Here is a 15,599-nt window from a genome sequence, read left to right on the forward strand (position 1 = left end):
CGGGGCCGAGGTGGAGATGGTTAGCAGTTTCAAATTCTTAGGGGTGCACATCTCCAAAAATCTGTCCTGGTCCACCCACGTCGACGCTACCACCTGTCATGATATCCATATTAACATATCATGGTGCAATCACACACACACACTGATGGACAGATCGACGGACCAATCAACACACACACAACATCACAGCCAATCACCAGTGAGAGCACACGCACTATAAAACAGGGAACACCACAGTTCCCGCTCATTCCACCAGGAGATAGCTCAGAGCACAGAGCTCACAGCGTGCTACTCAGACATACACCATGTGCTGCGGGACTCTCTAAGATAGTGCTAGGGCTGGGTCCACAGGTTAACTGGTGAAGTACGAACCACAGCCAGAAGTTAACAGTTGTTATTAAACAGAATAATAAAACAGAGTTGTACCATCTACAACCGTGTTGGTTCGTTTGTATGATGAAAGAGCCCGCCAAAGACAAGGCTGAGGCATTCGCAACAATCTTCAGCCAGAAGTGTCGAGTGGATGATCCATCTCGGTCTCTTCTAGAGGTCCCCAGCATCACAGATGTAAGTCTTCAGCCAATACGATTCACTCCACATGATATCAAGAAACGGCTGAGGACACTGCATATTGCAAAGGCTATGGAGCCCTGACAATATTCCGGCAATAGTACTGAAGACTTGTGCTCCTGAACTTGCCACACCCTAGCCAAGCTGTTCCAGTACAGCTACAACACTGGCATCTACCCGGCAATATAGAAAATTGCCCCGGTGTGTCCTGTACACAAGAAACAGGACAAATCCAACCCAGTCAATTACTGCTATTCAGTCAACTCTCCATCATCAGCAAAGTGATAGAAGAAGTCATCAACAGTGCTCAATAACCTGCTCAATTTGGATTCTGCCAGAGTCACTCAGCTCCTGACCTCATTACAGCCTTGGTTCAAACATGGACAAAAGAGCCGAATGCCAGAGGTGAGATGAGAGTGACTGCCCTTGACATCAAGGCAGCATTGATTGAGTGTGGCATCAAGGAGCCCTAGCTGAATTGGAGTCAATGGGAATCAGGGGGAAAACTCTCCGCTGGTTGGAATCATACCTGGCACAAAGGAAGATGGCTGTGGTGGTTGGAGGTCAATCACTTCAGCTCCAGGACATCACTGCAGGAGTTCCTCAGGGTAGTGTCCTAGGCCTAACAATCTTTAGCTGCTTCATCAATGACCTGCCTTCCATCATAAGGTAGAAGTGGAGATGTTTGTGGATGACTGCACAATGTTCAGCACTATTCGCAATTCCTCAGATAATGAAGCTGTCCATGTCCAAATGCAGCAAGACCTGGACAATATCCAGGCTTGGGCTGACAAGTGGCAAGTTACATTTATGCCACACAAGTGCCAGATAATGACCATCTCCTACAAGAGATAAAGCAAACATCACCCCATGGCATTCAATGGTATTACCATCACTGAATCCCCCACTATCAACATCCTGCAGGTTACCATTGATCAGAAACTGAACCGGACTAGCCACGTTAATCCTGTGGCTACCAGGGCAAGTCAAAGGCTGGGAATCCTGCGGAGAGTAATTCGCCTCCTGACCCCCAAAGCTTGTCCACCTTCTACAAGGCACAAGTCAGGAGTGTCACTCCACTTGCCTGGATGAGTGCAGCTCCAGCAACACTCAAGAAGAGCAACACCAACCAGGACAAAACAGCCCGCTTGATTTCTCCTCCTTCCAGAAACATTCAAACCCTCCACCACCGACAAACAGTGTCAGCCGTGTGTACCATCTACAAGATGCACTCCGGTACTCACCAAGCCTCCTCTGGTAGTACCTTCCAAACCCACGGCCACTACCATCCAGAACAGTGTTTTTCAAACTTTTTTTCCCGGGACCCACGTTTGCCAACTGGCTGATCTTCGGGACCCACTTGATGGCCGGCACAGATCTGATGGGCCGAAGGGTCTCTTTCTGTGTTGCAAAACTATATGACTCTATGAAAGTAGAGATACATTCAAAGTGCAGAGGAGAGCCAAGAGATTGATGTCAATGTTTGAATTACGAAGAAAAATAGATTTACATTTTCTAAGCACCTTCACAACCACATGAGTATAAAGTAGTTTGCAACCAATAAAGTGCAGTCACTGCTGTGATGCCAATTTATGGACAGCAAGAGCACTCAAGCAGCAATGTGAAAAAGACCAGATAATCTGTTTTTGTGATGTTGATTGAGAGCTAAATGTTAGTGAGGCCATCAGGGATAATTCCCTGCTCTTATTCAGTGTAGTCCCATGGAATACTTTACATCCACATGAGAGGCAGAGCCTCCTTGAAACATGGTAACGGGAAAATGACATTTCTAGCAGGGCAGCATCCCTGCAGTACTCACTTAGCCTAGATGTGGGGGTGAACCCACACCCATCTGATGTAGAGACAAGAGCGTTACCCACTGAGTCACAACACAGAGGAAAAACTGCAGAAATTTAGGGTTAATAGCCCTTAATCTGAAAGGTAAACTTGCAGGAGAAGATGCAATATGCTAATAAATGGTTGGGAAAGATGAATCCAGAACATTGCTGTAAATTAAACTGTGAGAGTAAGACAAAGGCATACAGGTTTAAACTCGGAAAAGCTGCTTTTGGGATTGATATCAATATTTTTTTCATTTATGGTGCATGATGATTTTTTTTGGGAGGGGGGGCGGGTGCAGACATAGGCAGCGAGTGTCCATAAAATTCTGAGGATTTTCCTTTGTAGCTGTTGTGGAACCGACCGAGTGTGATTGTTCCGTGCCAGGTTTAATCTGGTCCCTATTGTACAGTTTAAATCTTTCAATACATAATTAAAATTTCAGTGAGTTTTGCTCCGGGTGAGGATCGATACCCAAACCCAGAAAGAAAGAAGACAGTTTTCTCCAAACCCTATTGTCCCTCACAGATTTTGAATGGATGCGTAAAATCTCCAACCTGATGTTTGGCTTCCCAAAAGCTCCTTCCAACGAGAGGACCGAGAGAGAGAGAGAGTGTGTAAGAGGAGGGCTTGCAGCGTGGGGTCTGTACGAGCTTCTCTACAGAAATGGGTACTGAGTCTCTTGATGGGTGAACCTGAAAAGCTACTCAGTTTAAGTTTAGTTGATTGAAAGATTTCAGTTCAGTGAGAGTCGGATTGATTGGTGACGACCCGATGGCCGTTACTCGGCTTCAGTCTTGTCCGTGTGACGGTTCCAAATTACAGCTAACCGTCTGGCTGGCTGTTGGGATGTCTGTTAGCCAGCCAGCCCACTCTATTGCTCACTCCTGGGCCATGCATTCTCCCGTATCTCTCCTCACAAAATCCATTTTCGTGGCATTTTCTGTTTTCCATCCTGATCTTACCCAGTAGTTGGGTTACCTATGTTAATTTCAGGGTGTGCCACGACCCTTTTTACATTTGGCCGCGACCCACCCGCGTGTCACGACCCCCACTTTGAAAAACCTTAGAATAAAAGGGAGTCACTTTAGAACAGAGATGAGGAGAAATTTCTTCAGCCAGAGAGTGGTGGGTCTGTGGAATTCATTGCCACAGAGGGCGGTGGAGGCCGGGACGTTGAGTGTCTTTAAGACAGAAGTTGAGAAATTCTTGATTTCTCGAGGAATTAAGGGCTATGGAGAGAGAGCGGGTAAATGGAGTTGAAATCAGCCATGATTGAATGGTGTAGTGGACTCGATGGGCCGAATGGCCTTACTTCCACTCCTATGTCTTATGGTCTTATGGTCTAAAGCCTGATCTAGAAGGACAAGAGCAGCAGATACCTGGGAACCCCACCACCTGGAGGAACCCCTCCAAGTCACTCACCACCCTGTCTCGGATATATATCGTCTGTTCCTTCACTGTCGCTGAGGCAAAATCCTGGAACTCCCTCCCTAACAGCACAGTGGTGTGCCTACACCTCAAGGACTACCGCAGTTCAAGAAGGCAACTCACCCCCACCTTCTGAAGGGCAACTAGGGATGGGCAATAAATGCTGACCTAACCAGCAAAGCGCACATCCCATAAATGAGTCTTTAAAATACAACTGCGTGGATCCGGGGTCACATGGGGGTGACGGCGGCTGATTCTGTTCCCTAAAGGGTACAAATGAACCAGATGGGTTTTTACAATAATTGTCGAGATCATCATTAAACTTTTTATTGTAGCTATTTATTGGATTCAATTACCACCGTCTGTGGGATTCAAACCCTACTCGCCAGAAATAAACACCCGAGTCCCTGGATGGCCACTGAGCCAACGCCTCCCCTTGTATATTGATGGAACAGAGGGGGGGAAAGGACAAAAGGCAAGGTCTGAGAAAACCAGCACAGGTTAAACAACAAATGTAATGACGGTGCTTGGGGAAACAAAAGGATGCTATATTGTGCTATAGTGAGAGTTTGGTGACTAAGGGAGTTAGGTGAGGAGGGAGTAAGGTGCTCCTTTCATTTTGTTTCCTACATTTCCGCAAAGACTGAGAAGAGAGCCAGGAGTTTCCAGAGAGTGCAGCTGACTGGGAGCAGAGTCGGAGGGCGGAGGTCCAGTTGGTCCACAAGGCAGCTATATTCTGTAAGGTAAGAGGGGATGGAGGCTAGGCCAGTTGCATGCTCCTCCTGTAGGATGTGGGTGGTGAGGGATACCACCGGTGTCCCCGCTGACTATACCTGCGGGAAGTGCACCCAACTCCAGCTCCTCAAAGACCGTGTTAGGGAACTGGAGCTGAAGCTGGATGAACTTCGGATCATCCGGGAGGCAGAGGGAGTGACAGAGAAGAGTTACAGGGAGGTAACTACACCCAAGGTACTGGACAAGAATAGCTGGGTTACAGTCAGGGGAAAGAAAACAAACAGGCAGACAGTGCAGGAATCCCTGGTGGCCATTCCCCTTCAAAACAAGTATACCGTTTTGGATGCTGTTGGGGGGGATGACCTACTGGGTGAAGGCCCTAGCGGCCAGGTCTCTGGCACTGAGTCTGGCTCTGGGGCTCAGAAGGGAAGGGGGGAGAATAGAAAAGCAATAGTAGTAGGAGATTCAATGGTTAGGGGAATAGATAGGAGATTCTGTGGTCGCGAGCGAGACTCCCGGAAGGTATGTTGCCTCCCGGGTGCCAGGGCTAGGGATGTCTCGGATCGTGTCTTCAGGATCCTTAAGGCGGAAGGTGAGCAGCCAGAAGTTGTGGTGCACATTGGTACCAACGAAGTAGGTAGGAAAAGGGGTGTGGAGGTAATAAACGAGTTTAGGGAGTTAGGCTGGAAGTTAAAAGCCAGGACAGACAGAGTTGTCATCTCTGGTTTGTTGCCGGTGCCACGTGATAGCGAGGCTAGGAAATGGGGAGAGAGTGCAGCTGAACACGTGGCTGCAGGAATGGTGTAGGAGGGAGGGCTTCAGGTATTTGGATAATTGGAGCGCATTCTGGGGAAGGTGGGACCTGTACAAGCAGGACAGGTTGCATCTGAACCAGAGGGGCACCAATATCCTGGGAGGGAGGTTTTCTAGTACTCTTCGGGAGGGTTTAAACTAATTTGGCAGGGGAATGGGAACCGGATTTGTAGTCCAGCAACTAAGGTAGCCGATATTCAGGAAGCCAAAGCGTGTAGTGAGGCAGTGGGGAAGGGAACACTGACAAAGGAGAGTACTTGCAGGCACGGAGATGGGTTGAAGTGTGTATACTTCAACGCAAGAAGCATCAGGAATAAGGTGGGTGAACTTAAGGCATGGATCGGTACTTGGGACTATGATATGGTGGCCATCACGGAAACTTGGATAGAAGAGGGGCAGAAATGGTTGTTGGAGGTCCTTGGTTATAGATGTTTCAATAAGATTAGGGAGGGTGGTAAAAGAGGTGGGGGGGGAGGTGGCATTGTTAATTAGAGATAGTATAACAGCTGTAGAAAGGCAGTTCGAGGAGTATCTGCCTACTGAGGTTGTATGGGTTGAAGTCAGAAATAGGAAAGGAGCAGTCACCTTGTTAGGAGTTTTCTATAGGCCCCCCAATAGTAGCAGAGATGTGGAGGAACAGATTGGGAAACAGATTTTGGAAAGGTGCAGAAGTCACAGGGTAGTAGTCATGGGTGACATTAACTTCCCAAACATTGAGTGGAAACTCTTTAGATCAAATAGTTTGGATGGGGTGGTGTTTGTGCAGTGTGTCCAGGAAGCTTTTCTAACACAGTATGTAGATTGTCCGACCAGAGGAGAGGCAATATTGGATTTGCTACTTGGTAATGAACCAGGGCAAGTGATAGATTTGTTAGTGGGGGAGCAATTTGGAGATAGTGACCACAATTCTGTGACTTTCACTTTAGTAATGGAGAGGGATAGGTGCGTGCAACAGGGCAAGGTTTACAATTGGGGGAAGGGTAAATACGATGTTGCCAGACAAGAATTGAAGTGCATAAGTTGGGAACATAGGCTGTTAGGGAAGGACACAAGTGAAATGTGGAACTTGTTCAAGGAACAGGTACGTCGTGTCCTTGATATGTATATCCCTGTCAGGCAGGGAAGAGATGGTCGAGTGAGGGAACCATGGTTGACAAGAGAGGTTGAATGTCTTGCTAAGAGGAAAAAGGAGACTTATGTAAGGCTGAGGAAACAAGGTTCAGACAGGGCGCTGGTGGGATACAAGATAGCCAGGAGGGAACTGAAGAAAGGGATTAGGAGAGCTAAGAGAGGGCATGAACAATCTTTGGCGGGTAGGATCAAGGAAAACCCCAAGGCCTTTTACACATATATGAGAAATATGAGAATGACTAGAGCGAGGGTAGGTCCGATCAAGGACAGTAACGGGAGATTGTGTATTGAGTCTGAAGAGATAGGACAGGTCTTGAACGAGTACTTTTCTTCTGTATTTACAAATGAGAGGGGCCATATTGTTGGAGAGGACAGTGTGAAACAGACTGGTAAGCTCGAGGAAATACTTGTTAGGAATGAAGATGTGTTGGGCATTTTGAAAAACTTGAGGATAGACAAGTCCCCCGGGCCTGACGGGATATATCCAAGGGTTCTATGGGAAGCAAGAGATGAAATTGCAGAGCCGTTGGCAATGATCTTTTCATCCTCACTGTCAACAGGGGTGGTACCAGGGGATTGGAGAGTGGCGAATGTCGTGCCCTTGTTCAAAAAAGGGACTAGGGTTAACCCTGGGAGTTACAGGCCAGTTAGTCTTACTTCGGTGGTAGGCAAAGTCATGGAAAGGATACTGAAGGACAGGATTTCTGAGCATCTGGAAAGACACTGCTTGATTAGGGATAGTCAGCACGGATTTGTGAGGGGTAGGTCTTGCCTTACAAGTCTTATTGAATTCTTTGAGGAGGTGACCAAGCATGTGGCTGAAGGTAAAGCAGTGGATGTAGTGTACATGGATTTTAGTAAGGCATTTGATAAGGTTCCCCATGGTAGGCTTATGCAGAAAGTAAGGAGGCATGGGATATTGGGAAATTTGGCCAGTTGGATAACGAACTGGCTAACCGATAGAAGTCAGAGAGTGGGTGGATAGCAAATATTCAGCCTGGATCCCAGTTACCAGTGGCGTACCGCAGGGATCAGTTCTGGGTCCTCTGCTGTTTGTGATTTTCATTAATGACTTGGATGAGGGAGTTGAAGGGTGGGTCAGTAAATTTGCAGACGATACGAAGATTGGTGGAGTTGTGGGTAGTGAGGAGGGCTGTCGCCGGCTGCAAAGAGACATAGATAGGATGCAGAGCTGGGCTGAGAAGTGGCAGATGGAGTTTAACCCTGAAAAGTGTGAGGTTGTCCATTTTGGAAGGACGAATATGAATGCGGAATACAGGGTTAACGGTAGAGTCCTTGGCAATGTGGAGGAGCAGAGAGATCTTGGGGTCTATGTTCATACATCTTTGAAAGTTGCCACTCAAGTGGATAGAGCAGTGAAGAAGGCCTATGGTGTGCTCGCGTTCATTAGCAGAGGGATTGAATTTAAGAGCCGTGAGGTGATGATGCAGCTGTACAAAACTTTGGTACGGCCACATTTGGAATACTGTGTACAGTTCTGGTCGCCTCATTTTAGGAAGGATGTGGAAGCTTTGGAAAAGGTGCAAAGGAGATTTGCCAGGATGTTACCTGGAACGGAGAGTAGGTCTTACGAGGAAAGGTTGAGGGTGCTAGGCCTTTTCTCATTAGAACGGAGAAGGATGAGGGGCGACTTGATAGAGGTTTATAAGATGATCAGGGGAATAGATAGAGTAGACAGTCAGAGACTTTTTCCCCGGGTGGAACAAACCATTACAAGGGGACATAAATTTAAGGTGAATGGTGGAAGATATAGGGGAGATGTCAGAGGTAGGTTCTTTACCCGGAGAGTAGTGGAGGCATGGAATGCACTGTCTGTGGAAGTAGTTGAGTCGGAAACATTAGGGACCTTCAAGCAGCTATTGGATAGGTACATGGATTACGGTAAAATGATATAGTGTAGATTAATTTGTTCTTAAGGGCAGCACAGTAGCATTGTGGATAGCACAATTGCTTGACAGCTCCAGGGTCCCAGGTTCGATTCTGGCTTGGGTCACTGCCTGTGCGGAGTCTGCACATCCTCCCCGTGTCTGCGTGGGTTTCCTCCGGGTGCTCCGGTTTCCTCCCACAGTCCAAAGATGTGCAGGTTAGGTAGATTGGCCATGATAAATTGCCCTTAGTGTCCAAAATTGCCATTAGTGTTGGGTGGGGTTACTGGGTTATGGGGATAGGGTGGAGGTGTTGACCTTAGGTAGGGTGCTCTTTCCAAGAGCTGGTGCAGACTCAGTGGGCCGAATGGCCTCCTCTGCACTGTAAATTCAATGATAATCCATGATTAATCTAGGACAAAGCTTTGGCACAACATCGTGGGCCGAAGGGCCTGTTCTGTGCTGTATTTTTCTATGTTCTATGTTAAAGGGTCAAGTCCATTTGACATCTCCAATCCACCTTCTGGTGGGGCAAGCTTATGCTCACCTTTCCCAAAATGTTTCTGAAGCATTTCAATTAAATAAAGTTTAAGTCTCCGCCCCATCAATATGGAATGATAAAAGTTCACAGAGCTATGGGCTATGTCCTCGTCAATTGTGGGAAGAAACGATAAATTACCACACTGCTCACGGCAAAGTTGAAAGAAGGGCAGCGATACAAATGAACTGGTGATACATTTCAATTCTGTGTGAAGGATCATGATTGTGCTGCAAATGCCCCACTGAGACGCCCTGTAAGTAAATGCCAAGTCTTTCTTCCTTGCTGTTGCACCGTGCGCGGAATAGAAATTGGACTTGATTCAACTTAAACAAATAAATATTGTTTTTTTCCCCCCCTGAATGTTTTCAGTTGATGTTGAGATCACAGCAATTTACCAAAAGGCGGGGAGGGGGCAGCCAGCCGCTATCTGTTTTCTGACCCCTTGGACAGGGAAATTCCTTTCCCTTTATCCGTGGATTCAGGATAACAGCTGAGACTTGCTCTGCTCCGGAACGTTACCTGCCCATTGAAAGGCAGTGAACACCGGCTGCGCGCGCACCTCCCCGCGATTGTTGCACGCATTGTTACATTTGGGGTCACGTGAGCCACCAGGCGGAAGTGGCAGCGCGGGAAACGCGCCTCAGGTTTCCCCCCCAGGTGAAATTAATAGGAATGGGGGGGGGATCTCTGTCTGTTCCACCTCTCAAAGCAACTGAATCAAATAAACTAATTTAAAAAACACCACCCAGAAAGCAAGTGTCAGCCAGCCCCATACACGGAATGAATGAAGGGGTGTTGGTTTCTCATCAGCCCGGCTAGCTCAGTCGGTAGAGCATGGGACTCTTAATCCCAGGGTCGTGGGTTCGAGCCCCACGTTGGGCGCTTACCTTTTAAAGTTTTTTTTGGATGTGCAAAGAGAATTTATTGAGTAACTACAAAAAGGGAAAATTGAACTCCTGTACAACTAGAAGTAACAATTGAATTTGTGTAAATGAGCCAATAAGGTCTGTTTTCAGATAAATGCTTTGTCCGTTGATACAACTACTCCTGGACCTGCTGCTCCAAGGCACTAGTGTACACCGTTTTGTCAGTGGGTCACCATTAACTTTCCCCAGGCTGTTGGCATGATGACAGGAAACAATTCAACAAGGAGACCCATATTCTGACTTGAATGTCATGAAATCCCAAACAATGGTAACACCTCTTCAGTGTGGCTTGTGAGCATGAGTGCAGTGCCAGGCTCCAGAGGCCAAGTGTTAATTTAAATTGTTAATCCCTGGCTCATCCCTCCCCTGACCCCAATCTAACAGGAAGCACAATACAAATAATGTTTCTTAATCTGCTCAGTGCAGCTTTCCCCCCAAAGTGTGAAATGAGTGCCTAACAAACTCTATTGGTCAAACATAATGTGAAATGCATCTCAGGTCTCTGGTGACACCATGCCAATATCAACACAAAATTTAAGACAGCTCGGTCAATGTTTGTTAAACGTGGATTTATTGGCCACCTTTGAATCAAAGTTCTTTGCAGATTGTATTGGTACATTGGCTTAAGTTAAATACAATTTAACTGCTGCAGTATCGAATTCCAAATGCTGCACAGCAGAAGCAGACAACAGTGGTATCATTGCACTGTGGTCAACTGAAAGTGGCAACTCATTTGGCAGGTGTAACCTAAAAGACTGGTTGCATTTAAAACCATTTTCTTCCCCCGAAGAGGAGTCAATTCCCCAAACTCAAGACAATTTGCAAGGTGATTTTATCAGATCCCTTTCATGCATTCTTCTGATGATGTACAGAATCTTGATTTATTATTCAGGTTGCCCTTCCTCTTTCGGAGGGTCAAACTGTGCAAGCTTAGCTTTTAAATCCTTATTTTCCTCCAGTAGTAACTCGTATTTCTGCCTCAGTTCTATCACTTCAAGTCGTAGTGTTTCTACATCTGCAGTCTCAGGGCCTGCTGTTCCCAAATGCTGTTTCAAAAAATCCATTGCATTGTTGGGTTTTTCCGGCTCCTCATAGAGGGCATCCAACACTTGTGTAAGCATATCCAATACACCAGCCTTTTCTAAGTATCTACAAAACTGTTCTCGCCGGGAATCACCAGCCCGGTAATGCGCCATTTTCCTGCTGTGAACACCGTCCTGTTGTCTTTTTTAATTTGACATTCTATGTTTACTATTGTATACATGCTGCCAAAATAGTTTCTTAACTTGCATAGCCTTTAATTCCACTTTTACACTGCCTTGAACAGTTACCACCCTTTTTAGAAATACATTTAGAGTGCCCAATTCTTTTTTTTCCCACTTAAGGGGTAATTTATCGTGGCCAATCTATACACCCTGCAAATCTTTGGGTTGTGGGGGTAAGACCCACGCAACACAAGGAGAATGTGCAAACAGTTACCATCCTGTCTTTTTAAAAATAAATTTAGAGTACCCAATTTTTTTTTCCAATTAAGGGGCAATTGAGCGTGGCCAATCCACCCACCCTGCACATCTTTGGGTTGTGCGGGCGAGACCCACACAGGCATGGGGAGAATGTACAAACTCCACACGGACAGTGACGTGTCTTTTTTCTTAGCTTCTGCCAAATCTCATACTGAGAATTTGGACCGTTGACACCCAAAATGTTAACCTGTCTTTTCCCAGATGCCTTGCACATTTTACATTTTCTGTTGTTGCATTTCCAGCATTTACAATTTAAAACAAAAATCAAGTTAACGTGCTGGCTGTTGTTCTTCACGATTATCTGCGAATAATCATTTGTTAAGCAGAATATTATCTTATATTAAAACCGTGAGAACAGAACAAGTGGAGCACAGGTTTAATCAGTAAAAGGTCATTTCTAGTATCAGGAATTATTTCTTCACATGATTCTTCCGACAAACCATGCCATGATTTGATATAAAGAGTGATTTGATTTCATGGAACAAGAACAGATAATGCTGGAAAAACCTAGCCAAGAAAACATATTTGCTTTATAAAAGTACTGTTTATTTGATTTAATGGATATTTTTTTCGGGCTGTGGGAAGGTTGATAGTAGTGTTCCCCAGGGTCGTTATTGGGACCCTTGCTTTTTCTGATATATATTAATGATCTAGATCTTGGTGTGCAGGGGACAATTTCAAATTTTGCAGATGTTTCAAAACTTTGAGGTATTGTAAACTGTGAAGAGGACAGTGCAGAACTTCAAAAGGACATAGACAAGCTGGTGGAGTGGACAGATGGGTGGCAGATGAAGTTCAATGCAGAGAAATGTGAGGTGATTCATTTTGGTATCATAGAAGTTACAGTGCAGAAGGAGGCCATTCAGCCCATCGAGTCTGCACCGGCCCTTGGAAAGAGCACCCCATTTAAGCCCACGCCGCCACCCTATTCCCGTAACCCAGTAACCCCACCTAACGTTTCTGGACACTAAGGGCAATTTATCATGGTCAATCCGCCTAACCTGCACATCTTTGGACTGTGGGAAGAAACCAGAGCACCCACAGGAAACCCACGCATGCACGGGGAGAACATGCAGACTCCGCACAGACGGTGACCCAAGCCGGGAATCAAACCTGGGACCCTGGAGCTGTGAAGTAACTGTGCTAACCACTGTGCTACCGCGCTGCCATGTAGGAAGACATGGAGAGACAATATAAAATAAATAGTAAAATATTAAAAGGGGCGCTGAAGCAGAGGGACCTGGGTGTATTTGTGTATAGATCATTGAGGTGACATGGGGAGAGAGCAGTTAATAAATCATACAGTATTCTGGACTTTATTAATAGGGGCATAGAGTACAAGAGCAAGGAGAGAAAACAGGGAATTATAGACAAGTAAGCCTGATGTTGGTATTGGGAAGAATTCTAGAATTCATGCTCAAAGATTTTATAGAAAAGATTTTATAGATTTCTTAGAAAATAGGTGCAGGATCAGACAGAGTCAGCATAGATTAATGAAGGGGAAATCATGCTTGACAAATCTTCGAGGGTGTAACTAGTAGAGTTAAAAAAAAAAAAATTTAGAGTACCCAGTTAATTTTTTCCAATTAAGGGGCAATTTAACGTGGCAAATCCACCTACCGGCACACCTTTGGTTTGTGGGGGCGAAACCCACGCAAGCACAACGAGAATGTGCAAACTCCACACAGACAGTGATCCAGAGCCGGGATCGAACCTGGGGCCTCGGCGCTGTGAGACAGCAGTGCTAACCACTGCGCCATCGTGCTCCCCCGTGTAACTAGTAGAGTTGACGAGGGGGAACCAGTGGATGTGGTAGGGCAAGGTTTATAATTGGGGTAGGGGTAATTATGATGCGATTAGGCAAGAATTAGGGAGCATAAGATGGGAACAGAAACTGTCAGGGAAAGGCACAAATGAAAAGTGGAGCTTGTTCAAGGAACAAATACTGCGTGTCCTTGATACGTTTTCCCTATCAGGCAGGGAGGAAATGGCCGTGTGAGGGAACCATGGTTCACAAAAGAGGTTGAATGTCTTGTCAAGAGGAAAAAGGAAGCGTACGTAAGGATAAGAAAACAAGGTTCAGTTGGGTCGCTTGAGGGTTACAAGGTAGCAAGGAATGAGCTAAAAAAAAGGGCTTAGGAGAGCTAGGAGGGGGCATGAGAAGTCCTTGGCGGGTCGGATCAAGGAAAACCCCAAGGCTTTTTACTCTTATGTGAGAAATAAAAGAATGACCAGGGTGAGGTTAGGGCCGGTCAAGGACAGTAGTGGGAACTTGTGCATGGAGTCAAAAGAGATAGGAGAGGCGTTGAATGAATACTTTTCTTCAGTGTTCACCGAGGAGAGGGGATATGTTTTTGAAGATGAGAGTGTGATACAGGTGGGTAGGCTGGAGGAGGTAGATGTTATGAGGGAAGATGTATTAGCAATTTTGAAAAACCTGAGGGTCGACAAGTCCCCTGGGTCAGATGGGATATATCCTAGGATTCTTTGGGAGGCAAGGGATGAGATGGCAGAGCCTTTGGCTTTGATCTTTGGGTCCTCACTGTCCACGGGGATAGTGCCAGAGGACTGGAGAGTGGCGAATGTTGTTCCTCTGTTCAAGAAAGGGAATAGGAATGACCCTGGTAATTATAGGCCAGTTAGTCTTACTTCGATGGTCGGTAAGTTAATGGAAAAGGTCCTGAGGGATAGGATCAATGACCATTTGGAAAGATGCAGCTTAATCCGGGATGGTCAACACGGATTCGTGAAGGGTAAGTCTTGTCTCACAAATTTGATTGAATTCTTTGCGAACGTAACTAAGTGTGTAGATAAAGGTAGAGCAGTTGATGTCGTATACATGGATTTCAGTAAGGTGTTTGATAAGGTTCCCTATGGTCGGCTCATGAAGAAAGTAAGGAGGTGTGGGACAGAGGGAAATTTGGCCAATTGGATACGTAACTGGCTATCACATATAAGGTGGTGGCGGATGGAAAATTTTCAGACTGGAGACCAGTTACCAGCGGTGTACCACAGGGATCAGTGCTGGGTCCTCTGCTATTTGTGATTTTTCTCAATGACTTGGAGGAGGGGGCTGAAGGGTGGGTCAGTAAATTTGCTGATGACACCAAGATTGGTGGAGTAGTGGATGAGGTGGAGGGCTGTTGTAGGCTGCAAAGAGACATTGATAGGATGTAGAGCTGCGCCGAAAAATGGCAGATGGAGTTTAACCCTGATAAGTGCGAGGTGATTCATCTTGGTAGAAAAGATTTGAATGCGGATTACAGGGTCAACGGCAGGGTTCTGAGGAATGTGGAGGAACAGAGAGATCTTGGGGTTCATGTCCACAGATCTCTGAAGGTTGTGACTAAAGTGGATAGAGCCGTGAAGAAGGCCTGTAGTGTGTTAGCGTTTATTAACAGGGGGCTTGAATTTAAGAGCCGTGAGGTTATGCTGCAACTGTATAGGACCCTTGTGAGAACACATTTGGAGTATTGTGTGCAGTTCTGGTCACCTCACTATAGGAGGGATGTGGAAGCATTGGAAAGGGTGCAAAGGAGATTTACCAGGATGCTGCCTGGATTGGAGGGTAGGTCTTATGAGGAAAGGTTGAGGGAGCTAGGGCTTTTCTCTTTGGAGCGGAGGAGGATGAGAGGCGACTTAATAGAGGTTTATAAGATGATGAGGGGGATAGATAGAGTGGAACTTCAGAGACTATTTCCTCGGGTGGATGTAGCTGTTACAAGGGGGCTTAATTATAAGGTTCGGGGTGGGAGATATAGGAGGGACGTCCGAGATAGGTTCTTTACTAAGAGAGTGGTTAGGGTGTGGAATGGACTGCCTGCTGTGATAGTGGAGTCGGACACTTTAGGACCTTTCAAGCGGTTATTGGATAGGCACATGGAGCACACTAGAATGACAGGGAGTGGGATAGCTTGATCTTGGTTTCGGACAAAGCTCGGCTCAACATCGAGGGCCGAAGGGCCTGTTCTGTGCTGTACTGTTCTATGTTCTATGTTCTATGGTATATTTGGACTTCTCAGAAGGCTTTTGACAAAGACCCGCAAAAGAGATTAGTGTGTAAAAGTAAAGCGCATGGGATCAGGGTTAGTTTATTGAGATGGATAGAAAACCAGTTGACAGACAGGAAACAAAGAGTAGGGCGGCACGGCGGCGCAGTGGTTAGCACTGCTGCCTACGGCTCTGAGGACCCAGGTACGATCCT

At 46.2% G+C, this 15,599-nt stretch overlaps 1 non-coding gene and 1 pseudogene across 1 annotated transcript; one reads left to right on the top strand and one right to left on the bottom strand.

Moving 5' to 3' along the window:
- Positions 1–9,755: 9,755 nt before the first annotated feature.
- trnak-cuu (transfer RNA lysine (anticodon CUU)) lies at positions 9,756–9,828 on the top strand. Its single transcript has one exon. It is a non-coding gene; the product is annotated as a tRNA-Lys (tRNA).
- A 445-nt stretch (positions 9,829–10,273) lies between these two features.
- LOC140387145 (c-Myc-binding protein pseudogene) lies at positions 10,274–11,087 on the bottom strand (annotated as a pseudogene).
- Positions 11,088–15,599: the final 4,512 nt, after the last annotated feature.

The sequence above is a fragment of the Scyliorhinus torazame genome, chromosome 12 (genome assembly GCF_047496885.1).
Source record: "Scyliorhinus torazame isolate Kashiwa2021f chromosome 12, sScyTor2.1, whole genome shotgun sequence".
NCBI lineage: Eukaryota > Metazoa > Chordata > Chondrichthyes > Carcharhiniformes > Scyliorhinidae > Scyliorhinus > Scyliorhinus torazame.